Source organism: Rattus norvegicus, chromosome Y, assembly GCF_036323735.1.
Source record: "Rattus norvegicus strain BN/NHsdMcwi chromosome Y, GRCr8, whole genome shotgun sequence".
Lineage (NCBI taxonomy): Eukaryota > Metazoa > Chordata > Mammalia > Rodentia > Muridae > Rattus > Rattus norvegicus.
In genome coordinates this window covers 7203611-7222687 of record NC_086040.1, presented here as the reverse complement: position 1 = coordinate 7222687, position 19077 = coordinate 7203611, and the positions used below count along the sequence as shown (strand labels likewise).

Sequence of the window (19077 nt, the reverse complement as noted above, 5' to 3'; positions counted from 1 at the left end):
ACCTACTTAAAATGATAAACTCCCAAATCATTATTTTATCCCAAAATTAAAAAAAAATCACTAAAGCAAAGGACAACATGGACTATTGAATTCAATGGTTCTCTACTCCCATTTGATATCATTTCTGCATTATCTACCTTACTGTGTTCCCACGAAGAGACTTGAGTGTTGTGGATGTTTTACCATGATTCTTTCTTCATGCCATACATAAGATTCAGGAGGATGTGCAGGAGGAGGAAAGGCTTGAGGTCCAGTGAAACCTCAGCTTCATTAGGTTTAAAAGAACAGGAGAGAGAGTCTATTTGGCACTGTCATTTGTGGATTTTATTTTCTTGACCTTGTTTCCCAGAATCCATGTTAAAATTCCATCTAAGCTCATAGCTATACGTTATATATATATATGTATATATATATATATATATATATATATACATATATATATATATGATAGATAGATAAAGATATAGATAGATATATCAGCCACCACAACTAGATAAGATTGATGAATCTCATAATTGTGTGATTAGAAGAAACAGATATAGGTCTTTCCTGAGAGGCACGGCTAGAGCATGTCAAATACAGAATTGAATGATAGTGGCAAAGCAGTGAACTGAAAACAGATCTCTTCTTGGCATATTTTGGGGAAGGATAACAAGAGCTGAAGGAGCTATTAATCCAATAAGAAAAACAGTGCCAATGAACCAGAGTTTCCTGGTACTATATGAATATTGAAAGATTGTACATGGATCGTCCTATGTCTCCAAATCCATATGTAGCAGAGAATGGCCTTGTTGGACACCAATGGAAGGAGATGCCCCTGGTCTGAACTAGGTTTTATTTCCAATTCAAGGGAATGTCGTAGGACATTAAGGGGGAATATACAAGAAGGGTAGGGGGATCGGTTAGGGATCTTATGGACAGGAAACAGGGAAAGGAAAAAAAAATATTTGAAGTGTAAATATGGAAAATCAAATAAAAAGCAAAAAAAAACTTGGTAAAAAATAAAACAAATTAAATAAGTTAAAGATAAGAAAACTGCCATCTAATCAAACCTATTGACAAAGAAATCTAAAGCGTCACAATAAGGCAATGGGAGTCAGAATAATACTAGTGGAAAGATTGATATGATGAAATATAAACATGTCTCACTACAAATACGAGTATCAGACACAAACTGCACGATAGGTATCCAAATAATAAAGGAGTTTACTCTGAGATGAGGACACAATACTTGTCTTTCACTTCTTCCTTAGGACCTTTCACTTCTGGACAAACATATAAAAGTCATGAGTTCTAAGGAAAAGAACAGTGCCCTTTCCAACACCTTACTTTTCTGATAAAGATATTAATGATATAAACTCTCTGACTTACAGGACCCACTAGAAGCAGAGAAGTCCAGATGCTTCTGAAAGGCTCTGAGCTCCTGATCCCATGAGTGGAAGGATCATATAATTTCTATCTCTTCAACGTACCTACTCAACTCCCAGCAAGGACTCAGTGAGATTTCCCTGTGTCCACATACTTCTTCCTTTTTTTTATACCAAGACAGAAGGCCATCTTCGTTCTCCCCATGTCTGAGCTTTTCATCCCCTTTGTTCTCACTCCCAAATTGATGTTTCCTCTGAACTAGAGGCCAATTAGTAAACCCTATAGGTAGTGAAGGAATATGTGAGAGGCATTTGCAGACAGGACAACACTTGTGACATCACAAGAGAAGCTATGGCTCTCCAGGATACAAGAGATTTTTTCGTGGAGGGTCTAATGAAGATCTAACTGACAATTGCCATGGCCTACATCTAAACAGCTTTCCTTATATTGACCAGTATTGAGAGTCCTTTTTCCAGGTATGTCTCCTGTGACACAGGGGAAACCTTTATGTACGCTATCTCTCTAAGGCTTGAGACTCTCTTCGCTTCACAAGTGGTTACATGCTCTGATTGAAGAAAGTTATTAAGTGTCCTGGGAAGAAATGATCTAGGAACTTGAAGTGGAGGAGATTCTTCTGGATAATATTTTTATTCCCAGGTACATTCCTGTGACATATAGTTCAATTTTCTAGGTTTTCTCTATTTCCCAAAGGCCAGTATTCTCCCTACAGATAATTGAATGAATATTGTATATCACTTTCTTATTTTACATTCCTTGATAGGGGACTTTATAAATATTCCTTAATGTGTACTCAAAAATACTGTTTTACAATTCCATTTTTTGCAATGATTTTGGCCACAAAGGGGGCCCAGCTATAGAGTGAATATAACAGTGTAAATATTGTGTACCTACTTCAAATGATAAACTCTCAAATCCTTATTTTCTCCAAAATAGTTTTGATATATATATATATATATATATATATATATATATATATATATATATATATATATATATATATATGTGTGTGTGTGTGTGTGTGTGTGTGTGTGGGTGTGTGTGTGTGTGTCTGTGTGTGTCTGTGTGTGTCTGTGTGTGTATGTGTCACATGTCCAGCGGACTCTGAATGGCCATTCCTTCAGTCTCCAAAAAACAATGATTCCCTACCCCTCTTATGGATATTTTATTTACCCCTCTATGGAAGGAGTGAAACATCTACATTTTGGCTCTCCTTCTTGAGTCTCATGTGGTCTGTGCATGGTATCATAGATAATTAGAGCATTTGTGCTGATATCCCATTATCAATGAGTGCATACTTAGTGTGTTTTTCTGTGATTGGGTAACCTCACTCAGGATGATATTTTCAAGGTCCATCCATTTGCCAATGAATATCATGCACTCATTGTTTTTGATAACTGAGTATTAGTTCATTGTGTAAATATAGGTCATTTTCTGTGTCTATTCCTCTGGAGAAGGACATCTCGGTTCTTACCAGCATCTGGATATTATGAATAAGGCTGCTATGAACATAGTGTAACATGTGTCCTTTTTCTATGTTGGAGCATCTTTTGGTTATATGCCCAGGGGAGGTATAGCTGGGTTTTCAGCAAGTACAATGACCAATTTTGAGGAAATTCAGGACTGATTTTCAGAGACGTTGTACCAGTTTGCATTCCCAACAATAATGTAGGAGTGTTTCTCTTTCTCCACATCCTTGCCAGCATTTGCTGTTACCTGAGTTTTTGATCTTAGTCATTCTGACTGATGTGAGGTGGGATTTCACAGTTTTTTTGATTTGCATTTCCCTGATGACTAAGTATGTTATACATAACACAAAGCATTCTAAGAAATGATGTTACCCTAACTGGTGGTCTAGATATAACTGGATGCCAATTGATCCATTTCTATCTCCTTCTCCAAAGTTCAAGTCCAAATACATCAAGGAAATCCACACAAAGTCAGATATGCAGAAGCCAATAGAAGGGACAGTGTCAGAAAGTGCCTAGAACACATTTGCTCAGAAGAAAATTTTCAGAACCGAACACCAAAGGTTCAGACTCTAAGAGCAACAGTCGTTATACGAAATCCCATCATTCTGAAAACTTTCTTTAAAGCCAAGTACACTACCAATAGGAAAATAACAACCTACACATTTGGAAAAGAGTTTTACGAACCATACATCTGAGAGAGGGCCAAAACAAAAAATATAGAAAGAACTCAGAAAGGTAAACTCCTAGACAACCAAGCAACTCAGCTTTAAAACTGGATTAGAGCGCTAACCAAGAATTCTCAACTGAGGTATCTCAATAGGTGAAAAACATCGAGAAATATTTAACATCGTTAGGTCACAAAAAAGCAAATCAAAATGAACATAAGTGTCTTCGTTTAACCAGAATGGCTAAGACAAAAAACAAATGCAGTAGCAGAGTAGGCTAGGATGAAGAGAAAGAGGAACATTCCTCGACTGCTGGTGGGATTAATAGCTGGATAGCCACTTTGGATATCAATGTGGAGGTTCAGAGAAAATTGCAAATAGCTTTACTTGAAAACCCAGCTTTATCACTCACTTCAACAAATATACTCAAACTTGATCCATACATAACAAGGACATGTGGTTGAAGATATTCACAGCAGCCTTACTTATAGTAGTTGAATGCTAGAAACAATGGTGATATACCTCATCTCCACTCAGGAATAAATACAGAAAGAGTGCTTTAGATAAAAAGTGGAACATTACTCAAGTATTAAAAATGAGGACACCAAGAACTTTGTAGAGAAAGGATGGAACTGGAAAATAGTGAAGTAACAGGGATAGAAAATGAAATAACATGGGATGGAGTTAGTGACAAGTAGATGTAAGCCCTGCTAACAGAATAATCACTATACAAATCTTTTATAACATGAAGTGTAACATGTTAGAAGGCCAAATTGCAGATGCTTGCAACCCACTTAAAATGGAGAACAAAATAATCATGGAAGGAAGAGGGGTGGAAGAACCTAGCTAGAGGTAGAACATGGTGGACAAAGTGATGGGAGTTGAAATAATTAAAAGAGACAGGAGAGTTATTCAGAGAAAACATGGAGTAAATTACAATAAGCCTGAGTGGTGGGTGGTGAACTTGGGTATCCCCAGGAAAATCCCATATGCCAGCTAGGCAAGTATCTCCCAGAAACTTACTGTGATGGTTGTAGTTTTAATACCGAGTAGCAAAAAGATAGAACAACTATAGACTGTCTCCTGTAGCTAGACATGCCCCCCAGTGAAGGGATGGTGCTGCCCACACAGTTCACAATTTTTTACCTATAAAACTTCAATCTAAAAAATGTATAAAAAAAAGTGGAGCAGAGACTGAAGGAAAGTACCTTCAGTGACCACCTCACCAAAAGAACCATTTCATCCCCAGACTCTAAATCCTGACACTATTCCTGATGTCAAGATGTGCTTGCAGATAAGACCCTAATATGTCTGCCCTCTGAGGTGCTCTGCCATCACCTGACTGTGACAGATGCAGAAACACCTAAGCATTTGACAGCACCTGACAGCCAAAAAGAAGAGTTAGGGGAATGCCTTAAGGATCTGGAGGGGATTAGAACCCAATATGAAGAACAACAGTATCAATTAAGTTTACACTTCAGAGGTTCAGGAAATTGTCCACCTCCTAGAGTATGCTTTGGCCAGTCCAAGACTTCTGCTACATAGATAGCAGAGCATATGGGGAAGACAACTGCTTCATCTGCCATATCTAGGAAGGGAGGCAATTGATCCTGTGGAGATGCCATATCCCAGAGAAAGGGAATGTTAGAGGGCAAAAGTCGAAGTGGAAATGTAGATGGGGGAGCACCATATTTAAAAAATGAGGATCGAAATAGCTTACGGGATTCAAGAAAGAATGACAAGTTTGGGAAATGACATTTGAAATGTAAACAAATAAATAGATTATTTTACACATATAATGTTTATAATATAATACATTTATGTTTACAACAGAGATATTCACATCTGTCTCCTTAAGGGACTATAATTTCATTATCTGTACTATAGGTTTATTGAAAGTTGAAATCCATAAGTTTTGTGAGTTTCTTATTATTGAAATTTCACATAGATACACCCAATCAATGTTTTATCTTCTGTCCTTATAACTATAAATCTATAGTTACCTCGACAAGAAAAAAATAAAAAAAAATATTTTTTATTTCTGTACCATTAGGTTTCCATTCCATGCCTCAAATGTCTCCCAATTTAACTGTACATCTTTATATTCCCTCCATTGTCACCCTCTTCCCTATTTCTTCACATTTGACATTCCTGTTCCTGACAGTGTTCCTCTGCAATCCATAAGTACATTTGTACATCCCAAAGTGAGGACAGTCTGGACCACAGCCTTTGACTTTTACACTAAACTAATACAGTGTGGAAAATTAACATCCAGATTAAAGTGACAATGTATCCAATTTTCTTTTTTGATCTGGATTATCTCATCTATGATGACTTTCAGAAGATCCATTCATTGTCCTGAAAATTACATCCTTTCCTTTTCCAATCTGTAAAAGCACCACATTTTCATTTGTTAAGGGACAACTTGAATATTTCCAAATACTCAAGAGTATGTATACTAGAATGAATCAACATTTGGATATATTTTCCTCGAGATATAACTTTAGGTGCATCCATTTCTGCATTCCTGAAGAAACATCATACTGATTTCCAAAGTTGCTGTAGACATTTGCATTCCCACCAGGAGAATAGGAATGTTCCCTCTTTTCATATCACAGTAAGCATAGTTGACTCATGTTTTATGAAATTACATTTTGGAATGGGAGGAAAGAATCTCAGAATAATTTTGATTTGCATTTCAGTAATGTATAAGGATGATAAATATTTCACTTTTGATTCTTTAGTCACTTGAGTTTCTTCACTTTTGAATATTTTGTTTAGATATGTAGCCGAATTTAATTATGTTTTCTTGATATATAGTGCTTTAGTTTTTATAATATGATGTATAGAAGCCCTTTGTTGAACATGTACATGGAAATAATGTATATTATTTTTGAAAATAGCCACTTTAAACTTATTAAGATCAAATTATATAATTCACTCATTAAACTCACAGAACTTGCAGATCTGTTGTAACCAACAGAAATTATAAAGTCGCTTCATGAAATATCCTATATAATAAAATATTTTCAATGTACATAATATTGAGGAATATAGTTTATATATTTTACTCTTTGAGAATTCCCCCCAATGAATTTTGATGATAATTTTTTCCATTTATTTTACCCACACCACTCTATTTCTTTGAATCCTACCTAATATATCTTCTACATCAAAGTACTGTTTAATAACTCTCTGATAAACCCTTACAAATAATTTTTCAACCCTCCCACAGAAGACACTAACTGTCCATAGTCTGTCAGGAAGGTATATCAGCTTTCAGGACTTTTCACTGCATTCTTGACTGTTGACTGGCTTGAAGCTGTGCAGGAAACCACAGCTGCTATGTGACATGTGTGCAGCCCTTCTTGTATCCAGAAGACACGCTTTATGTCTGATCCCACCCACAATTTGGGCACCTACATTCTCTTTGCACCTCGTTTCAGGATGGCTTTTTAGCCTTGGGTAAGGGTATAACAGGTATATCCAACTCATCATGGCTGAAATCAATAAAATGTAGACAACTATATAATGAATGAAAGGAAGAGGTCACTCTTGGAAAGTATTAGCAAGATCTTCATAACCTCTGGCCATGTTAGGTAATGCAAGGGTTGAATTAATAAAATGAAAGAGAATATAGGAAACATGGAGAAAACACAGATTATTTAGATTTACAGTCCCATCTCTAGAATATTTTTAAAGCATTTGTGATTTACTGTGGGGCGCGGGTGTAGCAGCAATACCAAGACGGAGCCAGGGACTGCTGCCGAGTCTCATGACTAGCGCCTGAAATTAAACCACGCCTCACCGTGAGATGTTCACAGGTGCACCAAGAGATAGATCAGGCCATGTGACTTGGACGTATGAACGGACGTTACACAGACTGGACGGTTGAGGTGGTTGAGGGAGGACATAAAGGAGTGCGATCAGGGGCTGGAAGGAGGCATTGTTCCTGTTTGCAGACAAACGGGTTCCTGAATAAACTGCTTTGAGAAGAACTTCATGCTGTTGCTCCTTTCCTGCTGGTTGGGGTTGGAAGCGAGAATAAGAACTAGATGTATTTGATATACCAATATTAAATCAGCTCATTTTGCAGAACTTAAACAGCTCTATACTAAACAGTTACATAGAATTAGGTATTTAATTTCTCCCATCTCAAATATCATAGGACCACAAGTATTCAGTTAAAAAGATGATTATACATTTAAATAGCATTTAAAGTGTCTAAGACTATTCCATAAAGTAGACAAAAGGATTGAATACATTAAAATTCTATTTTAAATCTGGTATTATCTAACAATGACAGAAAAAATAAGGAGAGAGAGTGAGACATGGGGACAATCTGGCAAAAGGGAAGGTAATGAGAGAGGGAGAAAGAGTTATAGACGACTGGCAGAAAGAGAGGAAGAGAGAGTATTACACACTAATTTACACCTGTACACACATATTCTCAATAAAATACTTGTGAACAGATTCAAGTCAACATTAAAAATAATCTTCTACCAGATAAGCTTTCTTCATATCCCAGACATACATGTTTGATTCGTCCAGGGGAAGCTGTAGGTATGGAGGATATAGTTCAACATAATAAAGGCAAGGTACAAGAAGCCCACCACAAGCATCATGCTAAAAAGAGAAAAATTCAAACAGTTCCACTACAAGCAGGAAGAAGAAAAGAATATACAGTGGTTTCACAACTATGTATTGCAGCATTTGTAATTTTATCTAGAGCAACATGACAACCGAAGAAGATCCAGGGAATACAAATGAAAAATGAAGAAATCAAAATGTTCTCGTTTGCAGATGTCATGATAATATTTTAAAAACTCTAAAAATGTATCAGTCTCTTAAGACAGAAAAATAGGGTCATAAAAGCAGAATAATATATGAACACACAAAATTCCTTAGCCTTCCTTTATGCCAATCCAAACCATACTGTGAGGAAATATGTGTAAAATTCCCCTCACAATAATCTGAAAATATAAAATAAAATATTGTGGACGAAAATATTAAAAATGCAAAGACCCCTATGAATTAGCTAGACGTGATCCTGAATAGAGACAATTGTTCTTTAAAAGTATAAGTTTCTTAAAGCTGAAAATACATTCATACAATAGTAGAATTCAAAGTGAACACTGAAAACACCTTATCATTTTTGTTTTCCAATTTCAAACCATGGGAGAGAAATCAGGAAAATATTCCACTTGAAACACTCTCAAAATATATAACAAAATACCCTGAATTTGCATAGTTATAAAGCATACTATTATTAGATATATGAAGTAACCATGATCAATCCAGAACATATATAAGAACGTTCCAGCTTATGTTCAGAAGGACCTTAAAGACTTGAATAAATCAAAGCTTTTATAGTTTTATGGATAAGCAGATAGTATAATTATGTCAATTTTTGATTAATTAATAAAGTTAATGCAATAAATATTGATTAGAAAATTTTAGTACAAAAAATCACCCACTTTTATTAAACTCAAAAATTTGACTATAATTATTCTACTATGGGACAGAAGATAACTTTAAAGTACAAAGTTCTAACATGTTTAGGGAGAAAATTTTAAAGAGAAACTATGAAGGAGGAAAAATATCATGAGATTAAAAAATGTTAGTTACATACAGTGTGATTTTGTTGGCAGAGTGAATATTTCAAAAGATTGGAGTGTCCAGGATTTATTTATTGATTTAAAAGGGTAGGTTACATACCAGCAGGAGGATGGACTATCGGATCAGATCTCAAGAAAGTGCCAAATGTTCCAGTTAGTATGACTATGTTATAGTAAACATAAAAATGCCAGTATGGGAAATTGAAGGTTTTATTCACCTCACAAGTTCCAGTTCATAATCAATGGAATCCAAGAAAAGAAAGGCAGCAGCATGAAAATAAAGAGGAACTCTGCTTATTAATCTGCTCAGGTACCTTTTCTCGATATCCTCCTCAGCTTACTAGTTATGGTGCCATCCACAGTGGGCTAAATTGCCATACATCAACTAGCCATCAAGAAAATGGAAAATACTGATGCCCGCAAGCCATTCTGATGGAGTCAGTTGCTCAATAATGTATCATTTAGACAGTCACAATAAGCAATCACAGCAACCCATAAAAAGAAAACAGAAAACTTAGCCAATGAAAGGTAAGAGTACCCCTTCATGAACGGAATTTGAGGTCAAAAGTGAAGTTCTATGTGAGGAAGAAATTAGAAGGAATTATGCCAGAAATCACACTTTATTTAAAATAAAAATTGACAAGACAAAGCCACAAATAAAATATTGTTAAGTTTGACATTTTGAAACCTTTTCTGGCGATTGCAGTGTAGAGTCAGGACATGGATTTTGTCTGGCAGCACCCTTGACCATCCAGTGTTTTGGTGGAGGATTTTCCATCAGAAGCCTTAGCTTTACCACAGAGACTAAGTCCAAAATACAAATCATAGTCAGTCAACTGTTTGCCAAATCTTGTGCTACAAAGAAAAGGAGCAGTTCATTTAATCATGATTTGTTGAAGACTCTAACTCATTTCAGAATCATAGATATTGCCAGCATACAGAAAACCACAATACCCATTGTCAGACACCAGTATTCTCCGCATTGCCCACAGTCACCATTGTAATAAAAGTGGTGAGCTCTACAGTGTGATTTGTTTCTGTTTCCTGCTGTTGCAGTTTGTAAACCTTGTTTCTTTGACCCACAGAGAAGTTTCAAATAAAATAATGAATAATTTTTGCATTGAAAGCTATTGGTGGCCTGTAGTTGTAGTGAAAAATGACGATCTCAAGCAATCTTCACTCGGTCCTCTTCTTTTAGGAATTGGGTTGATTCGCTTTTGCTTTTGCTTTTTGTTATAATTTGGTGATTTTTTATTTTATTTGGTTTTCTTTTTATTTTTGTTCTTTTCTACATGCAGAGATCAAGAAGTGGTCAGAGGAATTTGAAGTACAAAGTCAGATGGCTGGAAATAACCCAGACTTTCTAAGATGTCCACATTGTTTGCTGTACTAGGTTTTTTTGTTTTTTGTTTTTTTTTGTTTTTTTTTGCCTTTAATGATATCCATTTCCTCTTTCTTGAATCCTTTTTTCCTGGCATAATTAATACTACCTATATATATTATAATTATTTTATATATTTTTATATATTTATATTTAATAACTGAAATTCTAACTGCTCTATCTCCCACCCAAAGCCAGAGACATGTATTGAGTCTTGTATGGTCTCGTTTTGATTCTTAGATGGGGAATCTTCCTGCGAACACTGAAGGTCCTGTTCCCAAATTGATTCTGTATAGTTCAAAAAAGATGCTATTTGCCAACCAGTTGTGTTGATATCTAGTATTCCTGCAGGCAGGCTAGTAGACACAAGGGTGGAGAAAGGATTTAATACTTCAGATGGAGTAAGAGCTACCAGTCATGTGAGATCTAGTATCGAGGGGCCCTTGGTGTAGCAGGCAGGATGTTAGAAACACAGTAAGATGAGAGCATATTTGGGTTGCTGAGCAATGACTAATGTCAACTGAGCAATTGAGCTAGGGCAGATTTAGAGGTGATGAGAAGGGAGTAAAAAGGACAGCTTGCTATTTGGTAGAGGCTTAAAATAAACTGACAGTAGAGTTAAAGCACATCAAAACTTCCTTGGCGTCCGTCGCTTTCAAGTGCATTCTAAGGGAACCTGATCAGATCTGGTAGCTCCTCTTCCTGGAGCTTACACTGAGGCAGTAGGAACAACCTTCTGCAGAGTCTTATGAGAGCAATCCATGACCATAATGAGCGTGTCCAAATTCACCTTGACCATGAGAGTTAGAGCTGACCCACATGTATCTTTTGATTATAACCATTTCTTCTTTGCAATATTTTAGTGGTCCATTTGCTCAAAACTATTAGTGAAGAGGCTAAAATCATTCTAAAGGCTACTCTTGGTTGTCAAATATTCATCTGTAATTATTTAAACCCCAACGATAGAGGGAATATGTGTATAATTTCTGCATAATATAAGGTCAATGTCAAATATACTTCTTATATGAATCTTTGGAGTAGGATTTTGCATCTTTAACTGAGAACTTTATTAAGATCTATTCTTTATATTTATTTTTTAGAAATCTGCAGATACATCCTTTTGAGGAATTAATCCTTCTCACTGGAGACCATAGAGGGGACCTGCATTTCAGTGATAATTAAATGTCACTTCAAGACATCAAAGCAAAATATCAAAGTGAGAATGGAATAAATTTGTTAGGACAGTGTTTTACAAACAACTTCTTTCACAAACAGCCTTGTAAGGAGAGTTATGAAATTTTGAATTTCATAATTGCCTTTGCTGGTACTCTGGCAGAATCAACTCACCATTGTCTGGTACTTTATGGGCAATTAAACACTACAAACAGAGCTGAATGCATCATATGCTCTGCCATCTGTGTAATATGCCTACAGTGAAGAACAACTATGCTAAAGCTATTCATCTGTTTTTCAATCAGCATCCTCATACAAGTGGGGACTTCTCTGGGATCTTGGATGGATAGGTTGAGAACACTGGCTGAGATCTGCAAATGCATATGTGGGATGGTACATGCTTGGGGAATGAAAGGCCTGTGTGTAGATCATAAACAACTTCACAATATTCATTGCTTTAATAACTTCTAGGAAGTGGACTTCTGTAAAATGACTTCAACAGATCAGCATGTGTATAGAAACAGTAACTGATTCCCTGGAGATTTAAAAGCACTGGATTGTGACTTAGAAGTAGATACATGTCAGCACATGAAGGCTGGATAATCAAACCTCTGTTGTGTCTTAAGATTTCCTTCCCAATGGTTGGAGGCAAACAGCAACAGATTTTTTTTGCACTGAGGAATAGAATAAAAGCCAATTTATTGAAAATCCATATCATAAGACAATACTGAAATCATCTGTGACGAACATCAACTCTCAGCATGGCTTCAGCATGGCTGATTGTCTGCTGTCAGCATGGGCTTTTACTGTCACCCCTTTTATAACTGCAGAGATCGAATCTGCTTTAGCCACATCATCATCTCCTCATTCTGTTGCAGGTAGATTAGATCACTGTGTCTGCCTATTCAGTTTTTCTGTACATATAAAGGCCCAAGGAACTATTTTCATTTCAGTGAGCTGGTATAAGTAATCTTGAATCACATTGGTGATGATAGTGGCTGTCATGTCTTCATAACCCAGAAGACCATGTTTGCAAAGGAGTTGATTGAGGAAGTCTTGGCTATTTCTGTAATAGGGGCAGTTGGGATAGATGAACAGGACCACCTTCCCAGATTAGATCTCGCAGTTCACATACACCTGAGCGATGCTGACAGGGTGCAGCTTCCCAGAAAAGTATGTTCAGTTGAAGATACTGGTCTGTTTGGGAGTGGCAATCCAATGTATTCTTAACCATGCATTCTATTTGAATTCCCATAGAAAACATGGAAGAAAGAAGCTTTTACTTTTTCATGTTTGCACTCACAATGCTACCAAACCCTCACAGACATTAGACCCTGCATGCTGAAGATTTATCCATATACCAATGACCAGATGAGACATCTAGCCTTGTGGACTAATAAACTAATGGATTCTAGGACTTTACAAATAGTCAGCCATTGTTAAATTATGTGGTCCATAGTCTGTGATCATTGTGACCAGTCTGATTTCTCTGTACAGAGATTTTCATCCTTTAGTATCTGTTGGGGAACACCAACTACTACACCAGGTATCTAGGGAAGAGCCTTTGTCTCTTCTAGGGAAGGCAGTTTGTCTCTAGTAAGAGTTTCAGGTCAGTTACCAATTTCCAATGGTCACATTACCTTAGTCTGATTTTCAAATGATGCTTTGATACAGTCCTTCTTATTTTCTATAGTTCTTGGCAACAGAATTAAAATAGCAACAATAACCTATCAATGAAATGCACAGTAATTCATTTGCAAGAGTGCGTCAGAGAGAAGGATTATAGGACAAACAAGAATTGGAAAACAAGATGTCCTTCCTTCTGAGGACCAAGAACAGGAAACCCAAACTACATAAATATCTGAGACAAGTTGTCTGAAGTTTGTGCTTTCCTTCAATCATGGGGCTCCTAGTGAAGGAGCTCAGATCTCAAGAGTTGGCAAAAATTACCTTTATTGCTGAGCCTGGTCAACTGCTAAATATGTCATTCATGGACCTGAAGAAACTCTGTATCCATCCTGCTATAATGTGTGTATATCTATGTATCATTCATAGAATGGACACTTTACTGTTGGTTTGAAAGCAACAGTTTGTCCCTGGAGAGACTCAGATTTCTTCTTTCACACATTATTTCACAGGATGATGGTTGGTTCATTCCGGGAGTCGCTTTGCAATAATCATTCAGTGATCTGGAAGAAACACTTTTTAATATTGTGAGATCTACTAGAACAATATCAACCATCATTTTCTCTTCCCAGTTTAGTACTGAATCATACTCCACTAAAGTCTGAGGTCTCTGATGAAGGCAGCATCCCCTCAGACTAGTCTGAATATTGCTCTTGGCACTGCATTTATAAGACATCAATGTGATTTCCTTACCACTTTCTTCCCCAGGAGAGTTTTTCAATTCTTCATTTAATCCGATGTGTCTAATCTACATCATCACCCAGGATGAGTTTTGAGAGATTTGCAAAAAAAAAAAAATAAATAAATGAATGAATAAATAAATAAATAAATAAGTAAATAAATAATGAAAGAAAAAGAAAAAAAGAAACTGAAAGCTTATCTCATCATTTGACTCAGAAATCTAAAGTGTTAGTCAGTGGAAAGATTAGTGGAAAGACTGAGATGATGAAGTTTCAACGAGAAGCACTTCTCTTTACCACACACAAACTGCACTATTGGTATCCAAAGAATGGAGGAGTTTACTCTGAACACAGGACACAATACTTGTCTTTCCCTTCTTATTTAGGACCTTTTTATAATTGACAAAAAGAATAAATGCCATGAGCTCACAGGAAAAAAATTTGTGACCTTCCAAACACTTGGCTTTTGGAATAAAGAAATGAATGATATAAAGTCTCTGACTTCCAGAAGCCATAAGAACTGAGAAGTCCAGATGTTTCTCAGAGGCTCACAGCTGTTGATTCCCATATGTGGAAGGCTCAGATCGAGGCTATCTCTTCAGCAAACCCACTCAATCTGTACCAAGGACTCACTGAGCTTTCCCAAGGACATTGTATTTCTTCCCTTTTTTTATACCACGACAGAAGACCAACTTCCTTCTCCCCTTCTCTGATCTTTTCATACTCTTTGTTCTCCCTCTCAAATGGCTGTTTACTCTGAATTACAGGCCAATTAGTAAACCCTAGAGGTCCTGAAGTAATATCTGAGAGGCATTCGCAGACACGACAACACTTGTGACATCACAGAGGAAGCTATGGCTGTTCAGGTTACAATAGATTTTTCAAGGAGGGCCTAATGATGATGTCACTGACACCTGCCATAGCCTACCTGCTAAACAGTTTTCCTTACATGAACCAGATACTAGGGTGCCCTTTCCAGGGGTGTCTCCTGTGACACAGTGGAAACCTTTACGAACGCCAACTCTCTAAAGCTACAAACTTCTCTTTGCTTCATTAGTGGTTACATGCTCTGAATGGTGAATTTGGTCAGGGACTTGGCATGGGTAAAAAAGATTTAGAAACATGTAATGTAGGAGATTCTTCTAGAAAATATTTTAATCCTTGGTTCATTACTGTTCAAATTCTAGGAATTCTCTGTCTCCCAAAGGCCAGTATTTTCCCTACAGACCTTTAGTTGAATGAATATTGTATTTCACTTCTTATTGTATATCCTTTGACAGGTGATTTTATAAAGGTTCCTGAATGTGTACTCAAAAGTTCTGATTTCCACTTCCATTTTTTTGCAATGATTTCTCAAGAAAGGCACACTGCTGTAGACTGAGTATAACAGTGTAAATATGGTGTACTGACATCAAATGATAAACTCCAAAATCCTATTTTATCCAAAATTTCCAGATATCAGTAAAGAAAAGGACCACATGGAGCATAGAATTCTGTTCTCTATTCACTTTTGATATCATCTGCAATATCTACATTCCTGTGTCTCAGGCCCAGATTTAAGGGTTTAGGATGTTTTACTATGTTTCTTTCTTAAGGCCAAACATAAGATAGAGGAGGATTGGCAGAAAGAAGAATGGCTTCTGGACCAGTGAAACCTCAACTTCAATAGGTTCATAAGAACAGCAAAGAGTCTATTTTGCAATGCCATTTGTGGATTCTACCTTCTTCACCTAGTTCCGCAGAATCCATGTTAAAATTCCACCTAACTTCATACTGTAGGAGTCACTAAAAGTATATATATATATATATATATATATATATATATATATATATATATATATATATATATATACCAGCCACCAAAACTAGACAAGATTGATGAAGCTAAGAAGTGCATTCTACCAGGAACCGGATGTAGATACATCCTGAGAGACACAGCTAGAGCATGTCAAATACGGAAGTGAATGCTAGTTGCAAACCAGTGAACTGAAAACCAACCTCTTGTTTGTAGATTTTGAGAAAGGATTACAAGACTTGAAGGTGCTTTCAACACCATAAGAACAACATTGCCAATGAACCAGAATTTCCTATTACTGGACCAATATTCAAAGACTTTACATGGACAGACGAATTGCTCCAATGGATATGTGGCAGAGGATGGCCTTGATGGACCCCAATGGAAGGGGAAGACCATGATCCAACCTAGGATTGTCTCCTAGTTCAAGGGATTATCAAGCGGGTGAAAGTGTGGTTAAAGAAGGGTTAGTGAATAGGTAGGGATCTTATAGGAAGGAAAATTAGAAAGAAAATAATATTTTACATGTAAATATAGAAACTTCCAGTTTAAAAAAAGCAGTAAAATTTGCTAAAAAAATAAATAATGGAAAGATATAAAAGATACAAAAACCGTCAACTAATCACACCTATTGACTCGGAAATCTAAAGTGGTATTCAGAGTAATACTAGTGGGAAGACAGAGATGATGAATTCTCAACTAGAAGCACTTCCCTCTCCCAATTATCAGGGTCAGATACAAACTGCACTATTTGAATGCAAAGCATGGAGGAGTTTCCTCTGAGCTAGGGACACAATACTTGTCTCTCCCTTCTTCTGTACGACCTTTTTCTTTTGGACAAAAAGAATAAATACCATGAGCTCTCAGGAAAACAACTGTGCCCTAACCAACACTTGGCATTTGGAATAAAGAAATGAAAGTTATAAACTCTCTGACTTCTAGGAACCATAAGAACAAAGAAGTCTAGATGTTTTCTGAGAGGCTCTCAGCTCCTGATTCCCATATGGGAAAGTCTCATATCAAGGATATCTCTTAAGTTACTCCACTCAACCCATATGAAGTACTCACTTGGCATTCCCAAGACCACGTATTTCTAACTTAATTTTATTCTGAGGCAGAAGGCCAGTTTCCTTCTCCCCATCCTTGTTGGTCACTATGGGAGTAGAAGCTCTTTGTCCTCCCTAGGTTTGTCTGGAATTTCAAGGGTATGTCAATTGGCAGAAAAGGGGGTTAGAGAAGAAGGGGAAGGGAATGTGTTTGGACCTTATGGGCAGGAATCTGGGAAAGGAAATAATATTTTATATTTAAATATAGAAACATCCAGTTAAAAAAACAATATATTTGCTAAAGAGTAAAAAAAAATGAAAAAATATAAAAGAAAACTGACAACCAATCACATCTACTGACTGGGAAATCTAAAGTGGTATTCAGAATAATACTAGTGGAAAGACTGACATGATGAAGCCTCAAACAGAAGCACTTCTCTCTCCCAGATATCAGTGTCAGACACAAATGGCAGCATAGGTATCCAAAGCATGATGGAGTTTACTCTGAGCTGAGGACACAATACTTGTCCATCCCTTGTTCATTCGGACACATACTTTTTGACAAAAAGAATAAAGGCTATGACCTCTCAGGAAAACAACCGTGCCCTTCCCAAAACTTGCCTTTTGAAATAAAGAAATGAATGGTATAAATTCTCTGATTTACAACAACCATAATAACAGGGAAGTTCAGATGTTTTTGGGAGGATCCCAGCTTCTGTCACCCATATATGGAAGGCTCAGATCAAGGCTGTCTCTTCAGCATTCCCACTCAGTCTGTACCAAGGACTCACTGAGCTTTCCCAAGGACCATGTATTTCTTCCTTTTTTTTTTTAATACCAAGAAAGAATGCTTCCTTCTCCCCATCTCTGATATTTTCATCCTTTTTGTTTTTACTCCCAAATGGCTGTTTACTCTGAATTAGAATTCAATTACTAAACACTAGATTTATTGAAGGGATATCTAAGAGGGAGTTGCAGTCACGACAACATTTGTGACATCACAGAAGTTAGGGCTTTCCAGGTTACAAGAGATGTTTCAGGGAGGCATAATGATTATGTCATTGAGACGTGCCAATTCTTACCTGTTAAACAGCTTTCCTTACATTGACCAGGTTCGAGGGTACCCATTCCATGTATGTCTCCTCTGACACAGTGGAAACCTTTACATACTCCATGTCTCTGAACCTAGACACGTCTCTTTGCTTTATTAGCAGTTACATGCTCAGAATGGAGAAAGTTAGTCAGGGGTTTGGCATGGGTAGAAAATATTTAGGAACATCTAGTGTAGGAGATTCTTCTAGATAATATTTTTTATTCCCAGGTTCATTCCTCTGACATAGAGTTCAATTTTTTTGGTTTCTATGTATCACAAAGGCCAGTATTTTCCCTACAGACCTTTAATTAATTGAATATTGTATTTCACTTTCTTATTGTTCTTTCCTTGACAGGGTACTTCATAAATATTCCTGAATGTGCACTCAAAAATTCTGTTTTCCAATTCCATTTTATGCAATGATTTTGGCAACTAAATGTGCCCAGATATAGATGAGCATAGCAGGGTGAATACTGTGTACTCACTTCAATTAATAAACTCCTAAATGCCTATTGTATCTAAAAATTACCAGACATCAGCAAAGGAAAGGGCAACATGGACTATAGAATTTGATTCTCTAGTCCCATTTGATATCAATTCTGCACTACCTATCTTCCCGTCTTCCCATGTCCAGACTTGAGGGTTATGAATGTTTTACCATTATTCTTTCTTTAGTAGAAACCGTAGATACCGGATAGGCACGGAGAAGAATGCCATGATTACCAGTCTAACCTCCACTTCAATAGATTGATAATACAGGAGAAAGTCTATTTGACATTGTCATTTGTGAATTCTACATTCTTTACCCAGTTGGGCAGAATCTATGTTAACATTCCACCTAACCACCTAGCTGTAGGAGCCAACAAAAGTATATATATATATATATATATATATATATATATATATATATATATATATATATATATATATATATATATATATATATCTGCCACCAAAATTATATAAAATTGATGAAGCTAAGAAGTGCATTCTGCCAGGAACCGGATATAGACCTTTCCTGAGAGACACAGCTAGAGTATGTGAAATACAGAGGTAAATGATAGTGGCAAACCCATGAACTG

The 19077-nt window shown here is 36.5% G+C and overlaps 1 long non-coding RNA gene across 1 annotated transcript; it reads left to right on the top strand.

The window, feature by feature from the left end:
• Nucleotides 1–1376: 1376 nt before the first annotated feature.
• On the top strand, nucleotides 1377–14129 carry LOC134484282 (uncharacterized). Its single transcript, XR_010061693.1, has 2 exons — nucleotides 1377–1844; nucleotides 11623–14129. It is a non-coding gene; the product is annotated as an uncharacterized LOC134484282 (long non-coding RNA).
• The last annotated feature ends 4948 nt before the right edge of the window (nucleotides 14130–19077 follow it).